Source organism: Lynx canadensis, chromosome D3 (assembly GCF_007474595.2).
Source record: "Lynx canadensis isolate LIC74 chromosome D3, mLynCan4.pri.v2, whole genome shotgun sequence".
NCBI classification, from domain to species: domain Eukaryota; kingdom Metazoa; phylum Chordata; class Mammalia; order Carnivora; family Felidae; genus Lynx; species Lynx canadensis.
The window spans coordinates 70,108,527-70,128,875 of record NC_044314.2 but is presented as its reverse complement, the minus strand read 5'-3'; the positions used below and the strand labels follow the sequence as shown (position 1 = coordinate 70,128,875).

The 20,349-nt window shown below is 41.8% G+C and overlaps 1 protein-coding gene and 1 pseudogene across 1 annotated transcript in view; both read left to right on the top strand.

Annotated features, from left to right (window-relative positions):
- Positions 1–5,126: 5,126 nt before the first annotated feature.
- Positions 5,127–20,349, top strand: part of LOC115528120 (tetratricopeptide repeat protein 28-like) — a 452,468-nt gene continuing 437,245 nt past the window's right edge. Inside the window, exon 1 of the mRNA XM_030335959.1 lies at positions 5,127–5,161. The gene's annotated coding sequence lies outside the window, so the exon portion shown is untranslated. The remainder of the gene's footprint in view (positions 5,162–20,349) is intronic.
- Positions 15,522–15,931, top strand: LOC115528121 (annotated as a pseudogene).

Genomic DNA, 20,349 nt, shown 5'->3' with positions numbered 1-20,349 from the left:
AAATGAAAACATTAAAAAAAAAAATTAAAAAAAAAAAAAAGAGTTAGACGTTTAACCGACTGAGCCACTCAGGCGCCCCTGAAGTTGTGTGCTTTTTGTCTGGTGCTCTATGTTGGCTGGAACCTGTTGGGTTTCTCAGAACGTATCCCTGGTCTCAGCCTGGGTGAGCCGCATACCAATTTGAAAAGCCCCTCAGAAAGTTGCAGGGAAAGCGGCACAGCAAGGCTGGGGTAGAGTTAGTAGAGACTGGCTGGCTGCCAGAGTCCTCGTAAGATGGGAGGTACCTTGGTACCATATACCGCGGGCCAGTTTTAGATTCTCATCTTGACTTTCATGAATATACAGGTCCATGGTCCCTGAAACTATGGGACCAGAAAAGTTGTAAAATTTGAAATTTTTCTCATTTTAGGAAGAATACACTGACTCTTATGTGTAACACTCAGCAGAGTCCTGTAACGAAACATTTAAATATTTTGCAGCAAATATTCAAAATAAAAGGGTTAGAGAAGACTGTAAGTAGCCTCGTGTCAGTTCAGGTCAGTTTTTCCAGTGAAATGAGTTATGGATAACTCTCAGGTTTTAGAGCTGTTTGGGTTTTTTTGTTTTTGTTTTTAAGTTTATTTTGAAAGAGAGCTTGTGCCAGCTGAGGAGGGGCAGAGAGAGAGGGAGACAGAGAATCCCAGGCAGGCTCCACACTGTCAGCATGGAGCCTGATGCAGGGCTTAAACCCATGAATAGCGAGATCTTGACGTGAGCGGAAACCAACAGTCAGACGCTTAACTGACTGAGCCACCCAGGTGTCTCTGAGCTGTTTAGATGTTGGAAATGCAAATAAGGCATGTGAACATGTCTAAAGCCCCTCCCTTGGTTGGTCTATTCCAGTTCTCACAGTGATTTCTTTGGGCTAAGTCCTCTGATTGCCCTCGTGTTGTAGGTGAAGAACCCAGGCTGAAGGAGGAAAGTGAATTGTCCACTGTCATACAGCAAATGGCAGAGGTGGGACTCAACCCAGATCTTTCTGATTCTAAAACTAATATTCCTCATCTCCTCAGGCCCATATACAGTCAGACTCAGGGATATTGACTCACACTGACAAAACTCACAAGAGACTGATCTCTAAATCCTGAATGCCGGTGTATCCAATTATCATGAATGGGTACAGCCCCATGATCTGTGGAAGTTGGGACACCTTGGTGGCAAGGAACAGAAATCCATTCAAGTCACTTCATGAAAAAGATTTATTTCAAAGTATAGGTGGCTGGGCCTGGGATCCATCAGGAGCCCAGGCAGTTGTAATGCCTGGCTCGTCTTGTCTCTTTCTGACTCACTGATTTTTGCTTCTGTTTTAACTTTGGCTGGTTGGCCACATTGTAGCTCACCTGCCATGCCAGGAGTTGCTTGTCTTATAACTTTGGCTAGTAGCTACATTGTAGCTCACTGGCCATGGCAAGAGTTGAATGCCTTGGTTCAGATGCCACTGATAAACCAGCCAGGGCATCGGGGGCACGTAGCTGTTGCCCTGGGCAGTTGGGTAGTGGTTGGTGATTTCCATTAGAAGGGTGTGCAAGCATTCTGAGGCTTGGCTGGCCTGGTGTGTGTGTGTGGGGTGGGGGTGGGGGGGTAGATGGGGATTTGAATGGTTTGCATATTTAAAGGAATGAGGCTGAGATTGCCAAGCTAGATGGGTTTTTAGCTCATTTGAATATTTAATGTGAAGGCTGTGGTTTCTTAGGGCATTTTTTCCCTCTTGGTGCAGAGTCAGCCAGCCCTTCTCCATTTCCAGAGCACTTTATATTAGGTCCCTCTGATTATACCTACCATAGTAGGCAGAATAATGTCTCCCAAAGATGACCTCATCCTAATCCCCAGAATGTACGAATCTGTTCCTTTATGTGGCAAAAGAGATTTTACAGATATCAGTTAAGGATCCTGAGATGGGAAGATTATCCTGTCTTTTCTGGAGGGGTCCAATGTCATCACAATGTTCTTTTAAGAGGGACACAGGAGTCAGAAGAGATGAGTGAGCCACTTAGAAGAAGGAGGAAGGGGCCACAAGCCAAGGAATACAGGCAGCCACTAGAAGCTGGAAAAAGGCGATGAAATGGATCCTCCCCTCAGCCTCTCCTGAAGGAAACCGTCCTTTACACTTTGACTTTAACCAGTGGAAATGATATCAGACTTCTGAACTACAGAACTATAAGAGAGTAAGTTTGTGTATGTGTGTGTGTTTAAATGTTTATTTTTGAGAGAGAGAGAGCGAGAGACAGACACACACAGCGTGTGGGTGGAGGGGAGAGAGAGAGGGAGACACAGAATCTACAGCAGGCTCCAGACTCTGAGCTGTCAGCACAGAGACCGACGCGGGGCTCGAACTTGTGAACTGTGAGATCATGACCTGAGCCGAAGTTGGACGCTTAACTGACCGAGCCATCCAGGTGCCCCAATTTGTGTTGTTTTAAGCTACCCAGTTTGTGGTAATTTGTTATAGAGACCACCGGAAGCTAACATTCATCAATAAGGAGATTTCTGCTGCTTTTTTGGGGCCACCACCTGGCATCCACTTCCTCTTTCTGACCTCACTCTAGTTTTCTGTGGAGGGAATTCTTTTTCCTTTTCCCATGAAGTATGGGGAGAAAGGGGGAGATGGTAAAGCTAAGGGTCTGCCTCCCTCCGTACTATGGAAGCTGATGGGGTGCCAAGGGTTTCCTTCCCTGGTGGAGCTCCTCCCACTGGCCTCCCACCTGGAGGTGGGCCCAGGGCTTTGAAAGGAGCAAGTGGAGCTGGGGTGGCAACATAAATGGTAGCAGTATTGTGCCAATCTGAGCTCTCTGCGTTTCCTGACTTTGGCTTTGAAGTTGATGAGCTTTTCTTTCCTTATCTGTACGGTGAGTGCAAGAAAAGTACCAACGTCAAATGGTGTTTGTGAGGATTCGGGGGTGGGGGGTGGGGTGGTCCATTTGAAGTGCCTGGCATGTGATTAGCAATCTATCCGTGTTGGCCTCCATCGTTAAAGATGGGAGGGCCACATAAGTGGCCATGAGGGAGCCACAGAAAGTCCTTGAGCAGGGAAGTAACATAATCTGTTCGGCTTGTGGGGGGTGGGGGAGGGGGAAGGGCACACAGGACAGGCAGATAAGTGAGATGCCTTTGACCAAACATTTGGGAAATGTCAGGACTGGGTGGATGGTGGGAGCAGAGGTGCAGGGGCATTTCCCAGTGCCTGAAGTAACTGCCACTCCCTTGTAATGTTGCCCCACGGTGGCCCTGCTGCATGCCTGGATAATGGTGCAGTAGACCGCTCCTTTTTGTGCCTGTCCTCACCTCATGTCTCTTGTGGTAACTGGCTTGCTATTTTTCTGGGAGAGGCATCCCTCCTCCCACTCGTCCTCACCCCATGTCCTCTGGAAGGGCTGACCCCATCCTCTTCCCAGAGGGGCTCAATCTAGCCAGGTTTGGCCAATCTTGCTGTGATTGGCTCAGGTAAGGACTTGTGATCCAAATGAGTACAACGGAAGTCAGCCCTGAGACTGGCTGGGATTGTTGGCAAACAGCTCCTGCTTTCCTGGTCATATGTGACCTTGGTGCTGCCCCGGACACTGGAGAGAGCTGTAAGAGAAAGAAATCAAGGAGGGAAGCAGAGCTGAAAGAGATTCAAGATTTAGGTCACTGCTTGAGCACCTGGATCCAGCTATGCCTGAAGTGTGGTACGACCCCAGGGCTTTTAAATACGTTTCCCTTTTTGTTCTATTCCAGGTTGAATTATTGTTGTCACTTGTATCTGTAAAAGGTCAGACTAATAAATTCAACCATTTACAAACTCCAAGAAACCCTTGGGGACTTTTTCTAGTAGGGAAGACATTCACTGCTGTTGTTTTTCTGCCAACTTTAGGGTTTTCAGAGAGGTTTGGGGCAGAGGATGGAAAGCGAAGATGTGGGAAGTAACAGTCCCTCCAGCCCCAAGGTTGAGTGAACCCCTCCCAGCTAATTATACCACAGAGTTTGGGAGCAGAGCCCCTTTCCTTAAACTCTTAGGAGTCTTGCAAGGATAGGGCCAGAATTGTACCAGAGAAGCCTGGAAAGCTTGGCATCATCCGAAAGGTTACGTCGACCCTGTGAGGCATTACTGCCCTTCTCCCCATTTGCTGATTTAGAAACCAAGGCCCTGTGGCTCAATCAAGTCACCTGGTAAAGGTTTCTTTTCGCGAGAGGTGGAGGCCAGACTTGAACTGAGACTTCCCTTCTCCAGAGCCCCTGGCTTTAACCAGTACACAAAAGTACTTAGGTCTTGTCACCCGACTACCCATTGGTAAGTACTAGGCTCGGTGCCGGCACCACCTGGATTGTTTCATTAAGCCCTCCCAAACATGCCTTCGTTGTTGGCCTTCCTGATTAAGGAGAAACAGGCCCCCAGAGACATTACCCGACTCACGCAAAGGATGGTGGAGACGTGGGACTCGAGCTCAGCTTCTCCCTTGAGTCTGGCTGTCCCGGGGACATGGGCATTCACTGTACCACCTAACTCTCGCGCACGTGCTTGCACACTTCCATGACGGGGATCTCATCACCTTAGCGGCGTTCTCCACCCACCTCCTCCCCCGACATATATTAGGGCTAATTCCCTCCCGGCCCAGACCCTCGCCGCCAGCCCGGCGCGACGGGAGAAGCAGAAAGGGCAGTGCAGGGGCTGGGGGCCGGGCCGGGGGTCGTCCGCAGTGCGGCAGGCGGCGGCGCTCACTACGGAACGGCGAGCGCTCCAGCCCGGCCGGACGGGTGCGGAGGGGGTGGGCTCGACGCCGGGAACAGCGGCCGGCTCCGGAGGGCGCAAGGCGGGGCGCGCGGGGAAGGGGCGCGGCGAGTGCGCGCTTGCGCGGTTGGGGGGACCCTCGGAGGCGCGCAGGGAGCTGGTGCGGCGCGTGCGCGCGTGCGCGGTTGCGGGGGGGGTGGTGTGGGTTGCCGCGGCGGCGCGCGGTACGGCGGGAACATGGCGCGCGGGGCCGGCGCGCGCGCCTAGCTGGCGGGACCGTTAGCTCGAGGCGGACGCGGCCCGGGCCCCGCGGGGATGGAGCAGTCGCCGCCGCCGGCTCCCGAGCCAACACCGGGGCCGACCCCGGCGCGGAGCCGTAGGCGGCGGGAGCCGGAGTCGCCGCCGGCGCCGGCGCCGGTGAGTGCGTGAGGGGCGCGGGCCGGGAGACTTTCTTTGTGAAACTCCGTCGGTGCGAGCCGGGCCGGGCCTCGGCGACTGACGAGCGCCCGCGAGGCGGACCCCGTCCCGCCGTGCGGCTTCGAGTTGTCCCGCCTCGCGCCGTTCTGCGGCGGGATTTGGTCCGCCGCCTGCCCAGCTCGGTTTCGAAAGAGTGTGTATGTGCGCGCGCGCGCGCGGTGTGTGTGTGGGGGGGTGTATACAGTAGGCGCCTACTGCGCACCGCGTCTCCCCTGTTGCCTTCGCTCCCGCAGGGCGGCGGCTGCCCCCCGCCCAGGGCCCACAGGAGAGGGAGATGGCAGCCGCTCGGAGACAGGTGTCGGTGCAGCCCTGGGAGACTCAGGTGCCGACAGCCCCAGGTGGAATCACAGGGAGTAAGCGGTCCGTCCCTGGAAGCAACCAAGTCTGTCGGTGGCTCGGCGCAGCGTGATTTTGGAATGCTTGACATCCTTCCTGGCTTCATGGTGCCTTTGGGGGTGTCGGTCGGGGTGAAGGATGCTGAGCAAAATGGGCTTTGGAGGTGTGGCTCTCAGAGGGCGGGACGGGATGGCCCTGAGGATTTGGCTTCCCAAACCGCCCAGGCGGAGGAAACAATCTGTAGCTTGGTAAGAATACTGGCGTCACAACTCTTCCCAGGGCCGTGGACTCAGACTCTCCAAGGCAGAGGAGCAGAGTTTGAATTTTTTTTTTTTTTTTTTTCAGAGTTTGAATTTTTAACACACTCCCAAGTTGTTAGGGTCAGGCAAGTTCAACAGGCACTGTTTAGCAGCCAGGGACCTGTTCTGTTTGGAGCTCACCATGGCATCCTGGTACCGGCGCAGTGCTTGGCACACGGTATATGGTCATTCATTATTTGTAGGAAGACTGAATAACTCAGAGAGCTTCCAAAATAGGAGTTCTTGAGACATTTTCAGGAGCTTTTGAGATTAATATCTCTGTCAGATTTACTGTAAAATGTGATTTTTCTCAGGTCCCAACTTCTGTGACTGTTTATGTTGTAGGCAAAATCAGAGTATACATTGCTTAGTGCAAACTATCAACTTTGTATACCCTAGCTGTGTTAAAATTAATTCTAGAACAACGCCTGAATAAAAAAAAAAATGCGTGCTTCTTTCTCTTCATCATTTGGGAACACTAGGCTTAAAGGATTTTGTTCCTTTGAGGCAGGTAAATATTTACATTTTATCAAAGCAAATCTGAATTACTGTTTATTCGAAAAGTTGGCTATTTGCTTAGACCTTCTGAGCATTTGTGGTTTTTATGCAACATTTTGAAAGTGAGATTAATGTTTAGTTCAGAGTTAATGCTAAAATAGAATTGTTTGAAAGTGATTTGATATTTCAGGGCTAGGTTTTTTTTGGTTTTTTTTTGAATTTCAGTAGTTGATTTCATTTCACTCTCTTTTTTTGACTGGAAAAATATGAATATATAGGAAGACAGGACTTTGGGAGTTGAGATTGTATCTGAGGAAGAAAAATTAGGTTCTTTATTCTTTGAGTCATTTTTGCAGTTTATGTGGATTTAAAAAAATTTTTTTAATTGAGATACAATTGACATATAACATTAGTTTCAGGTGTATAACATAATGATTTAATTTTTGTATGTATTGCAAAATGATCACCACAACAAAGTTGAGGTATAATTCACCTACCCTAAAATTAACCTTTTCAGTGTAGATTCACTCTATGCCCAACATCACCATTATCTGCTTTGAGAGCATTTTCATCGTACTTCGAAGAAATTTCGTGCACGTTACCATTCCTTATTCCCCTTTGACCAGCTGCTGGCATTGAGCTATTCTGGACATTTCACATGATGTGATCTTATAGCATAGTCCTTTTGAGGTTCATCCATGTTGTAGCATGTATAAATATTTCATTCCTTTTTATTACTGGATAATATTCCATTGATGGATATACCACATTTTGTTTATCCATTTATCAATCAATAGACATGTGGGTTTTTTCCTTTTTTTTTTTTTTTTTTTTTTTGGTTATTATGAATATTGCTGCTATGAACATTTATGTATAAGTTTTAGTGTGGACATATGTTTTATTTTCTCTTGGGCATATTCTAATTGCTGGATCATATGGTAACTCTATTTTAACCTTTTGAGGAGCTGGCAGACTGTTCCTATGGCACTACTACATTGTTTACATTCCCACCAGCAGAGTTTGAGGGTTCATTTCTCTACATCCTTGCCAATACTTGTTACTGTCTCTCTCTGTATTTGTTTCTCTTTAGCCATCCTAGTAGATCTAAAATGGTAACTCCTTGCCATTTTGATTTACATTTCCTTGCTGACTACTGATACTGGGGATTTTGTGTGTGTGCTTACTGGCCATTTGTATATCTTCTTTGGAGAAATGACTATTCAGATCCTTGGTCCATTTTTTAATTGAGTTATTTGTATTGAGTTGTAGGAGTTATTTAAATATTCTGGATACTAAACCATAATCAGATATATGATTTACAAATACTTTTTCCCATTCTGTAGGTTGTCTTTTCACTTTTTTGATACTGTCTTTTGTTGAAAAACAAAGTTTTTAAGTGATGAAGTCCAATTTATTTATTTTTTCTTTTGCTGCTCATACTTCTGGTGTCATATCTAAGAATCCATTGCCAAATCCAAGGTCATGAAGATTTACCCCTGTGCTTTCTTCTAAGAGTTTATGTTTTTTTGAGCCCTTATATTAAGGTTGTTGATCTATTTTGAGTTAATTTTTGTGTGTGGTGTAAGGTAATGGTCCACATTCGTTCTTTTGCATATAGTGATCCAGTTGTCCCAGGACTATATATCGAAAGGATTGCTTTTAAGCCCATTGCATGGTCTTTGTACCCTATTGAAACCCAGCTGATTATGTGTTAGGTTTTATTTTTATTATTTATTTGTTTTAAGTTTATTAATTTATTTGAGAGAGAGGGAGAGCATGAGAGAGTGGGGGAGGGGAAGAGAGAGAGAGAGAAAGAGAGAGAGAGAGAGAGAAAGAGAGAGAGAGAGAGAAAGAGAGAGAGAGAGAGAAATATGAATGAATATCCCAAATAGACTCCTTGCTGTCAGCAAGGAGCATGCTGCGGGACTCCATCTCACAAACCATGAGATCGTGACCTGAGCTGAAATCCAGAGTTGATGCTTACCCGACTGAGCCACCCAGGTGTCCCTGCTAGGTTTTATTTTTGGACCCTGAATTCTATTCTATTGTCTACCCTCTACCAGTACTATACTATTTGATTATAGTAGCTCTGTAATAGGTTTTGAAATTAAATGTAAATCCTGTAACTTTGTTCTTTTTCAAGACTGTTTTGGTTTTTCTGGGTCCCTTACTTAATGGATTTTAGGATCAGTTTTTTAATTTTTGCCAAAAAATTAGCTTGGATTTTTATAGAGATTGTGTTTAATCTGTCCTTTCATTGGTGTTTTGTAGCTTTCAGGTCCAAGACTTGACCTTTTTTCAAAAATTTATTAGTGTTTTATTTGATGCTATTATACATGGAACTGTTTTTAAAATTTCATATTGTTATTGTTTATCACTAGTTCATTGCTGGTATGTAGAAGAAATATAGTTGAATTTTGGATAAATCTTTTGATCTCATCATTTAGTAGTAGACTGCTCACATTTTCTAGATTTTGGCTCTGCTACTTACCAGTTCTATGTGTTTTGACAATTCTTACCTGTTATACATTTCAGTGTTCTCATTTGTATAATGGAACAGTAATATCCATCCCAAAGAAGTGTTAAATAAGAGAAAATGTTGATAGGTATTAAGAACAATGCCTCACATGTGGTGGGAATTTGATGTTTGTTATCTTATTCTGTTAAAATAACTCAATTTAAAAGCAAGCCAAAAAACAAAAAGCAAGCAAAACACCAAACCCAAACAAACAAAACCAAAAAAGCTCCCCAAACAAACCCAAAACCATAGACCAAAAAAAAAAAAAAAAATCCCCTATAGACCCCAAACCCACAAAGAAAAGCCACAGGCAAAAACCTCAAACCTCTTCCTGTCCCCATTACTTTTCTGTGATCTAAGACATCCCTGTGAGTACTTGAGGAGTAGTGAAAGATAGTCTCTAACACCTCACAATTGTATTGTGAAAGCAATTACCTAAATCTAGGCTACTATATAGGGTATTTGATAATGCTTTATTTTGGTAAGTGTTATTAAAAATAATAAAAGTGTAACTCAGAAATATTTCTTTTTACACCATAGTTCTTATTAATGTGCTGTTCTTTTATTACCTATTTCTCCTAAAAGCAGAAGTAATATATTTTTCATTGAATTTGATAGTTACAATTCTTGTTTATTTTGAGTGATTGCTGTTTTTAAAAAAAACCCTGTTAGAGCTGTGGCACCTAGGTGGTTCAGTAGGTTGAGTCCTGACTTGTGATCTTGGCTCAGGTTGTGATCTCACAGTTTCATGAGTTTGAGCCCACGTCTGGCTCTGGCTCACTGACAGCGTGGAACCTGCTTAGGTCTGTCTGTCTGTCTCTCTCTCTCTCTCTCTCTCTCTCTTGTCTCTGCCCCTCCCCCACTGGGTGTGTGTGTGTGTGTGTGTGTGTGTGTGTGTGTGTGTGTCAAAAATAAATAAATACTTGAAAACAAAACAAAACTCTGTTATAGCCAAACCTGATGCTTAAATTTAATATTACTCTTATTTTTGTGTTTTTTTTCAGTAGCCAGAGTAGGTTGCTATTTGGGAAGAAAACAGAGACACAGTGTAATCCAAATATGATGCTGGAACATACCATATTCATTGAATGTGTATTCACTATGATCCAAAGAAAATAATTATTTACCTTGTAAATATTATTTTGACAATAAAAACTTACCTCCAAATTCACAACTGTAATTAAATTTATAACCCACAAACCCACAGATTGATAACTCATAGACATGTCTATAAGAAAATTTTAAATCAAAATTGATCTTTGTTTAAAAAAACCCTTTTATTATTATGACAGTTGTACATATACGTTGCACAAAATTTAAAAAACAATTTAAAATAATTTAAAAGACAAGCCAAAGAAAAAAAATAAAGTTATAATACTACCAATATGGGGATTACTACTATTAATACCTAAATAGGTATCTTTCTTGGGGCGCCTGGATGGCTCTGTCGGTTAAGCCTTAGACTTTGGCTCAGGTCATGATCTCACGGTTTGTGAGTTTGAGCCCCACATTGGGCTCCGTGCTGACAGCTCAGAGCCTGGAGCCTGCTTCGGATTCTGTGTCTCCCTCTCTCTCTCTGCCCCACCTCTGCTTGCACTCTGTCTCTCAAAAATGAGTAAATGTTAGAAAAATTTTTTAAATACATATCTTTCTCAACTTTTTTGTGCATCTTTTTATCCAACAATATTTGCATACATATACACAAATGTTTTAGGTATTTCAACTAAGACAAGATAAAAATACACAAAATAATCTTTAAAAATCAGCTTTATGGGGCCTCTGGGTGGCTCATTCAGTTAAGCATCCGACTCTTGATTTCATGCTTAGTTCATGATCTCATGGTTCATGGGATTGAGTCCTGCCACGGGCTCCACGTTGACAGCATGGAGCCTGCTGGGATTGTCTCCCTCTTTCTCTGCCCTTCCCCTACTCACATACACACTCTCTCAAAATAAGTAAACTTAAAATTTTTAATTAAATTTAACTTAGATTAAAAATTTTTAATAAACTTTAAAAATTGGCTTTATGTAGGTATAATTTGCATACAATAAAATTTACTAATTTTAAGTGTATACTTATGTGAGTTCTTTTTTTTCCCCCGAGAATCATTCTTCATTTTTAATTCAAAATAGTAACAATGAGAGTAATATAGGAGTTACACCTACACTGAGTGGACATTGAGGGACATTCATGATCAATTCGCAAATGACTTGAGTTTGTATATCCCAGATATGTTGAACTTTAATACCACCAAAGTCAGCAAACCCTTTCATTTTGCTAAGATCTAGTCCTCAGAGGTCCAAGGCAATATAGAAATTGTGACCACATATATATATCAACATTTGGCCTTAGACCTTGCCCATACTTTTCTGTTGTAGTTGTGTGAATTCTGACAAATATATATAGTTTTGAAGTCACCACCACAGTCAGTAGAATAGACTGTTCCTTATTACTGAGTACTACTCCATTTTATGTGTCCTGCAATTTGTTATCCATTCACCAGGTAATGGACATGTTTTTCCAGTTTTTGGTGATTGTGAAGAGAGCTACTATGAACATTCACATACAAGTCTTTGTGTGTTATATATATATAAGAGTAAGTATTTAAGAGTGGGATTGCTGGTTTGTGTGATAAACATATGTAGGTACTGTTTTGAAATGTTTTTTCTTCAGTTGATCCACCTCCCACTTTCCATTTAAGTAGTTTCCTCTTACTGAGTGCTTTCGCATTATTCGATTATTGTTTTCCCAATCTGTCCCAAAATATTCTTGAAAGATTTTGTGTCAAAATCAGTATCTAATCTAGGATCTAATCCAGAATCAGTATCTAATCATATCTTAGTTATTGTCACTTAAGTCTCTCTTAATCTCACATGGTCCCTTTTTTCATAACACTGACTCATCAAAGAGACCAAAACAGTTGTCCTAAAGAATGTCCTATTTTCTGGCTTTTTCTGGTGGTTTACATGTGGTGTCATTTATCTTGTTCCTCTGTTTACTATGAACTAGGCACTATATAAAAAGACTTCATGGATACAAGTTAAGTTTTTTGACTAGATTATACAATTTACCGTTGTAACATAAGGCTCATTTTATCATTAGTATTTTCTTGCTGTTGAGAATGGGAAAGCAGTGGTGATACGGTAAAACCTTGGATTGTGAGTTAATTTGTTCTGCGAGTGTTCCGCAAGATGAGCAAACATTTCTAATAAGTTTTAACTTCATAAAGAAGGGATGTCTTGCAATACGAGTAGTACGTGATGCCGAACGTCATATGATCACAACTGAGCCCAGTGGTGGTTCTCTCTTTCTGTCTCTCCCTGCGGGACTGTGGATGATCATCTGCCAGGCTCAGATGCTCGGTCTCAGGCCATGGTGTTTAGCAGAAATCAGTGATTTTTCAGAACGTCGGAAGGGGCCCACAACTGGCACTAGTGTGTTTTTTGTCCCTTCGAAGCACCTATGGACAATCCTTTGCTTTTCCTACAAGAGCAAGCTTAGGAATGCTTTGCTTCATTCTAGGTCAGGCTGCCTGCAGGTACAGACCCTTTCCTCTGCTGCCTTATTGCCGGGTACATTAAATGTGATAGATGAGAAGAGTTTATTAATACTGTACTGTAGTCAGCATCAGTTAGTGATAGTGAAAGTTTTCCTGCACAATAATAACCCTCCTCTCTCTTGTCTCCCTCACACCAGCCACGAAGGTTTTCAAAGGTAAGTGCAGGTTAATTTATTTTTGTTCATATTTTATATTTTCTTTATATTTTATATTACAGTAGTGTAATCATTTTTATATGAATATTTTTGGGTTGTGGAACACATCATCTGAGTTTCCATTATTTCTTATGGGGAGATTCGCTTTGATATACAAGTACTTTGGATTACAAGCATGTTTCTGGAACGGATTATGCTTGCAAACCAAGTTTTGCTGTAGTGTCTTTTTATTTTTTAACTAGTCCCTTTTACTAGAGATCAGAAGTGGTATTAGGAGGTTGATAAGGCAGTAACAGTAACTAAGAGAGTAGGACAGAAAATGGGGGAGGGAAATAGATGTGACAGTGTGTCTCTAATTGCCTTATTTTTCATCTTGAGGCTATATTACCTCTAAGGGAGGATATTCCAGTCTGAAGAACGTGCATTATTTTAGTGGGTATTTATTTTTTAATTTTTTTTTTTTAGGATTTACTTATTTTTGAGAGACAGACCACTTGTGGGGGAGGGACAGAGAGAGAGGGAGACACAGAATCCAAAGCAGGCTCCAGGCTCTGAGCTGTCAGCACAGAGCCCGGAGCGGGGCTTGAACCTGCGGACCATGTGACCATGACCTGAGCCAAAGTCAGACGCTTAACTGACTGAGCCACCAAGGAGCCCGGGTGTTTTCTTTTTTAATTAAGTAAGCTCTATGCCCAATGTCGGGCTTAAACTCATGATGCTGATATCAAGAGTCACATGCTCTACTGAGCTAGCCAGGTGCCCCTAACATGCATTATTTTAAATGATGAATAGAGAAAAGATAACTTGCAGCAATATGAAATATGATTTGTTGAGATTCTGGTTGACAAATGATAATTTATAATGAGGATGTGGTACTATTTTGTGGATAAAGCGCAGAATTGCTAAGAAATAGCAGGTGTTTGGGGCGCCTGTGTGGCTCAGTGGATTAAGCGTCCGACTTCAGCTCAGGTCATGATCTCACAGCTTGTGTGTTTGAGCTCCACATTGGGCTCTGTGCTGACAGCTCAGAGCCTGTAGCCTGCTTTGGATTCTGTATCTTCCTCTCTGTACCTCCCCTGCTTACACACACACTCTCTCTCTCAAAAAATAATAAACATTAAAAAAAAAATAGGTGGTCTAAGTAACAGCAAACCTGGCTTTGTGTTGTAATTTTGCAAGAGTAAAAAATAGGTTAGCGTTTTTTAATAGTGAGTGTTAAGTAAGGGAAGGCATATAATTGTATGTGGCTTCTCATTCCATGATTATACATTTGGCATTTCTATGCTATCATTGGGTAAGTTTACTATCGTGGAAGTTTAAAAATTGCTATGGTAATTAATGTTTTAACTTACTGTAACTTAGTTGAGCAAAGGGTAGGAAAAGTTTGTCAATATTCATTGCATTTGTAGAATTGCATGAAGAATAGCCTTTTGATGGTGAAAATTACTCAGATTATTGTCCTCTAATGTTAGTCATCGTAGGAATCATATGCTCCAGATGTATTCTTATTTTAAAACTACATTCCTTGGGGTGTCTTTCTCTCTGCCCCTCCCTGGCTTGCACTCTTTCTCTCTCAAAAGTAAATAAACGTTAAAAAAAGATAAAATAAGAATATGTCTAATCTTGACATTCCATGTTCATGGACCAGAGACTTCACATTGTTAACTTAACGTGGCAGTGTTTCCCCAAGTGATGTACAGAGTCAGTGCATTCCCTATCAAAATCCCATCTGCCTTTTTGTGCAGAAATCTATAAGCTTATCCTAAAATCCAGATGGAAGTGTGGGGTACCCAGAATAGCCAAGACAATCTTGAAAAAGAACAAACTTAGAGAACTCACACTTCCCTATTTTAAAATCTATAAAACTATAGTAATTAAGTCAGTGTGGTACTGGCATTAGAATAACAGATCAATGTAATTGAGAGTCCATTGTGTAAATTGTGTAAATTTCCCACATTTATGGTTAGTTGATTCTTTTTTTTTTAAAAAAAAATTTTTTTTTAATGTTTATTTTTGAGACAGAGAGAGACAGAGCATGAATGGGGGAGGGGCAGAGAGAGAGGGAGACACAGAATCGGAAACAGGCTCCAGGCTCTGAGCCATCAGCCCAGACAGAGCCTGACGCGGGGCTCGAACTCACGAACCGTGAGATCGTGACCTGAGCTGAAGTCGGACGCTCAACCGACTGAGCCACCCAGGCGCCCCTAGTTGATTCTCAACAATGGTGTAAAGACCATTCAGTGGGGGAAAGAATGGTCTTTTCAACAAATGGTGTTGGACAACTAGATGTCCACATGCACAAGAATGAATTTGAATCCTTGCCTCACACTATACACAAAAATAAACTCAAAATGCATCAAAGACCCAAACATAAGGGCAAAAATAATGAAACTCTTACTAGAAACAAAGCAGTAGGGACTCCTGGGTGGCTCAGTTGTTTAAGCATTTGGCTTCTGCTGGGGTCATGATCTCACAGTTCCTGAGTTTGAGCCCTGCAATGGGCTCTCTGCTGTCAGCACAGAGCCTGCTTTGGATCCTCTCTCCCCGGCTTTCTTTGCCCCTCCCCCACTTGTGCTCGTGTTCTCTCTCTCGAAAATAAATAAACATTAAAAAAAGAAAACATAGGAGTAAATTTTTGTGACCTTGGGTTAGGCAGTGATTTTTACTTTATTTTTCTTGAGTAATTTCTATGCCCAACATGGGGCTTGGACTCACAACCCAGAATAAACAAGAGTTGCATGTTCTACTGACTGAGCCAGCCAGGTGCCCCATAGGAGGTGATTTCTTAAATACCAAAAAGACAAGTAACAAAAGAAAAAGTAGATAAATTGGACTTAATTAAAAATTGACACTTGTGTGTGTCAAAGGACAGCATCTAGAAAGTGAAAAGAGGCCTTCCATAGGAGGCCTACATGCTGCTGTTAGAGCCTCCATCATGTCTCTCGTGATCCCTGAGAGTTCCAGCACGTTTTGCAAGTAGTCGGTATTGATGAGCAGTGGAAAATAGACTTTGCCATCACTGCAGTTAAGGATGTGGGGTAAAGATATGTGCATGTGGTGTTGAGGAAAGCAGAGACATCCACCTTACCAAGAGGGCAAAAGACTCTTTGAGGATGAGGTGGAATGTGTGATCAGTATTATGCAGAATTCACACCAGTATAAGATCTCAGACTGGTTCTGGAACAGACAAAAGGATGTGAAGGATGGAAAATACAGCTAGGTCGTGACCAATAGTCTGGACAAAAAACTTCATGAAGACTTAGAATGAAGAAGATTTGAGCCCACAGAGGGCTGCATCATTTCTAGAGACTTCGTGTCCCAGGACAGCATGCTAAGACCACCTAGCTAAGCATGCTAAGGCTGTTTGTGGCTTTACTGTGGGTGTGTCCAAGAAGAAATATATCTACAGGCCTTGTCTGTTAATCTGTTAATAGGTTATGCACCGATGGCTTCCTTATTAAAAAAAAAAAAAGGAAAGTGAAGAAATCCCACATAATGGAAGAAAATACTTACAAATCTGTGTGTGGTAATGGACTTGTGTCAAGAATACATAAAGAACTCTGGGGCTCCTGGGTGGCTCAGTCCATTAAGCATCCACCTCTTGATTTTGGCTCAGGTCATGATCTCACGGTTCATGGGATTGAGCCCTGTGTCCAGCTGGTGCTGACTGCACAGGGTCTGCTTGGGATTCTCTCTGTCTCTGTCCCTGTCCTGCTTGTGCGTGCCTGTGCATGCGTGTGCTCTCTCAAATAACATTAAAATTAAAAATATATATATATAAAGAACTCTTACAACTCATGATAAGACAATACAGTTTGGGGCGCCTGGGTGGCTCAGCTGGTTAAGCGTCCTACTTCGGCTCAGGTCATGATCTCACAGTTCGTGAGTTCGAGGCTCACATCGGGCTCTGTGCTGACAGCTCAGAGCCTGGAGCCTGCTCTGGATTCTGTGTCTCCCTCTCTCTCTGCTCTTCCCCTGCTTATGCTCAGTTTCTCTCTCCTTCAAAACAAACAAATAAAAACATTAAAAGACAATCCAATGAAAAAATGAACAAAGTCTTTGAATATATATTTCTCAAAGAATATATACAAGTGACCATAAACACACGAAAAGGTATTAGTCATCAGGGCAGTAAGGTCAAAACCACAGTGAGATACCACTTCACACCTACTAGGATGCCTTAACAGTAAAAATGATAATAAGTGTTGGTGAGGATGTGGAGAAATTGGAGTCCCCTCATACATTGCTGGTGAGAATGAGAAGTGGCTCAGCCATTGAGGAAAACAGTTTGGCATTTCTTTAGGATGCTAAACATGGAGCTTGCATATGGTACAGTAATTCTACTCCGATTATATATGTAGAGAGAAATGAGAAACTTTGTCTACACAAACACACGAATGTTCATGGCAGCATGGACATTTAGTTGATACAACCTGTAAGTATATCAGTTAACGCTTGAGTGAATCAACAAAATGTGGTATATTCATACAGTGGAATATTACTCAACTATTCAGAAGGAAGAAGTATTAACACATGATATGATATAAACCTTGAAAATATTCTGAGTGAAAGAAGCTAGTTACAAGAGATCACATATTGTTTGATTCCGTTTATGTGAAATATTCAGGATAGGCAAATCCACAGATGCAGAAAGTGGATTAGTATTAGCCAGGGACTTGGGGAGAATGAGTGGGGAATGACTGTTAATGGGTATGGGGCTTCTTTTGTGGGTGATTGAAATATTAAAATTGTGGTAATGGTTACAAAACTCTGAATAAATAAAAAACCACTGAGCTTCACAGTTTAGTAGGATAAATTTGGAGAGCCTGGGTGGCTTAGTTGGTTAAGTGTCTGACTCTTGGTTTTGGCTCAGGTCATGATCTCATGGTTTAGTGAGGTCGGGCTCTCTGCTGGCAGCGCAGAGCCTGCTTGGGATTCTCTCCCTCCCTCTCTCTCTCTCTCTGCCCCTCCCCTACTTGCGCTGTCTCTTTCTCTCTGAAAATAAATAAACTTTAAGAAAATAGGATGAATTTTATGATATGTGAAATAGATCTTACTAGAGGTATAAAGAAAATCAACTAGAAAATGAAAAGAATGTCTAATCTTTTAAAATGCCATTAAAGATATTCTCCTAAAAAAAAAAAATCTTCTCCTACTGTCTTATTTGCCCCTCTCTCATTTTTGTTTTCCCTAGTACATGATAAATGAGCAGGATTATACCTGTCATCTAAGATGATCCTGTCATCTAAAGCTGTCTTATGGAGTGACAAAGGAAACCCAAAAGTAATAGTTTAAAAATAGAGTATATATGTATCAATAATTTCAAGCATATGGAAAAGTAGATTGACTCTAATAATAATGTATATTTATTTTTGAGAGAGAGAGAGAGAGAGAGAGAGCGCGAGAGAGCGTGCGCGCACATGAGCAGGGGAGGGACAGAGAGAGGGAGTCACAGAATTCGAAGGAGGCTCCAGGCTCTGAGGTGTCAGCACAGAGCCCGACCTGGGGCTTGAACTCATGAGCTGTGAGATCATGACCTGAGCCAAAATCGGACGCTTAACTGACTGAGCCACCCAGGTGCCCCAGATTGACTCTAATAATAAACCCTTACATTCTCTCATTAGTTTGATTTAGATTATTAATACTTTGTAATAGCTAGATATATTTTGGGAAATAGTTGAGATTTGTAGAATCTGTCTTTGCATTATCTAAAATAAAATGTTCACTAAGCATTTATGTAGAGTACATCTGAAATAAATAGGAATGAGAGTTTCTGTGAATTAAATGTTGCATGGACATGTTAGGGTGTGTGTCTGAACTTTGAAATAAACAGGTCTGTAAGTGACAGCATTTTTAATGGTAGTATATTGACCCTCATGTGCTTGTAAGATTACTGTGCCAAGTTGTAAAACAGAGGACACTGTCAACTTCATAAGATTTTCCTTGTGACCTGTCCTCTGAGACTAGCAGCTTAGTTTCCTGATATTTTGTTAGTGCAATTTGATATTAAGGAGTACATATATTAAAAAAAGCTAAGCACTTGGGTTGGCATAGTACCTTTTATTTTGGAGTTAACTGGTTACACATCTGGGTATGTTCTCTCAGGAATTTGCATGTTTGTAATATGATTTTGGAATTCAGGCACCTTCGTAGGGCATTTGGCCTTGTGTGTAGTTTCTTATCATTAGGAAAATTGTATTATAGCAGATTGCACAATTTCCTGAGAAAGTACTAAAAACACTGCCACAATTCCTTTTGTTCTGTATGTAATGTTTTTGTACTGAGTGCTGTCTTGGATCCTCATGGTTTTAGCTTATGTAGATACAGGAGTTTTGAAAGTTGTTCCACTGTCAAATAATGCTCTTGTTAAATTCAAGAGCTTCCCAATCTCCACAAAGATTTATGAAAACCATTTATAAAAATTGTTTAGGAAATTGGCCATAAATTCCAAATATATTAAAAAAATAAAATTTCCATCAGGTATATTTGGGAGAACCACGTAAATTGTAGAGTAGTTGTATGGGGGCAGTGTTCCTTTCATAAGTATAGAGTCTGTCCCTTTGTCCCTGGGAAATGGGATGCCACTGGTAAGGGGGCCGCCCCCTCGACACCCATCAAGCAATGCTTGCTCCTTGGGAACCTGGTGCTAACCCATTCAAAGATGACCTGCTTCTGGGTTGGGATTTCGTCGGTAGCAGAGCAGCTCCCTTGCTGCAATCTGTTGAAAGTCAGCCCTCCACACAGGGTTTGTTTAAAAAAAAAAAAATAAATAAATAAAAAAAAATAAAAAAAATAAGTATAGAGTCTGTTGGGTTCAGATTATTGTAGCTAACATATTGTGCTTACTATGTGTCTGACACTGTTCTTAGTCCTTTTTGCATATTAACTCATTTAGTCCTCCTAACTACCTTATGAGGTAGGTACCGTTGCTATTACCATTTTACATATGAGGAAACTGAGGTACAGTGAGGTTATCAAGTAACTTGCTCAAGATCACATATTATCCTGGACTGTGATTTAGCACTCTAGCTCTAGAGTCTATATTTTTTATTTTTATTTTTTACATTTATTTATTATTGAGAGACAGAGAGAGAGAGCATGAGCACGGGAGGGGCAGAGAGAGAGGGAGACACAGAATCTGAAGCAGGTTCCATGCTCTGAGCTGTCAGCACAGAGCCTGACATGGGGCTCAAACTCACAAACTGTGAGATCATGACCTGAGATGAAGTCAGACGCCCAACCGACTGAGCCACCCAGAGTCTATATTCTTAAACATTGTACTAGTTGGTCTTTGATTTGAATGATCATTAAGCAAATAGGATCAATTATAACTATCTTTTGCTATTAAATGTTAGAGTTATTGCAAGACAGTAATATAGGCAATTCCTTGAATGTCTTGTTAAAAACTAGTTTTTACTGTGAGGTTTAAGGTTATGTTGGCACAGTATTCTGGAATTCAAGTTTCTATAATGATAGAGCAAAGGGATGACTGTTTGATACTAAGTTTATTCTTGAATTTTATCATCTAGTAACTTTTTATCGGTCAAAGTTAAAATTAACTACAATGTAAGTGGTTTAATTCTTTAAGTATTTGAGGTTACAAAACGGTTATTAAACTAATAATGTAGTACCTAAAATAAATGTTTCTTGAATGAAGCATGGGGATTAACCCAGACAAGGAAGAAAAGTATTAAATGAAATGAGGCTATAAATAAAAACGATTTTTAAGATAGTAAAGGAATGATTCTAATTTCATATATATC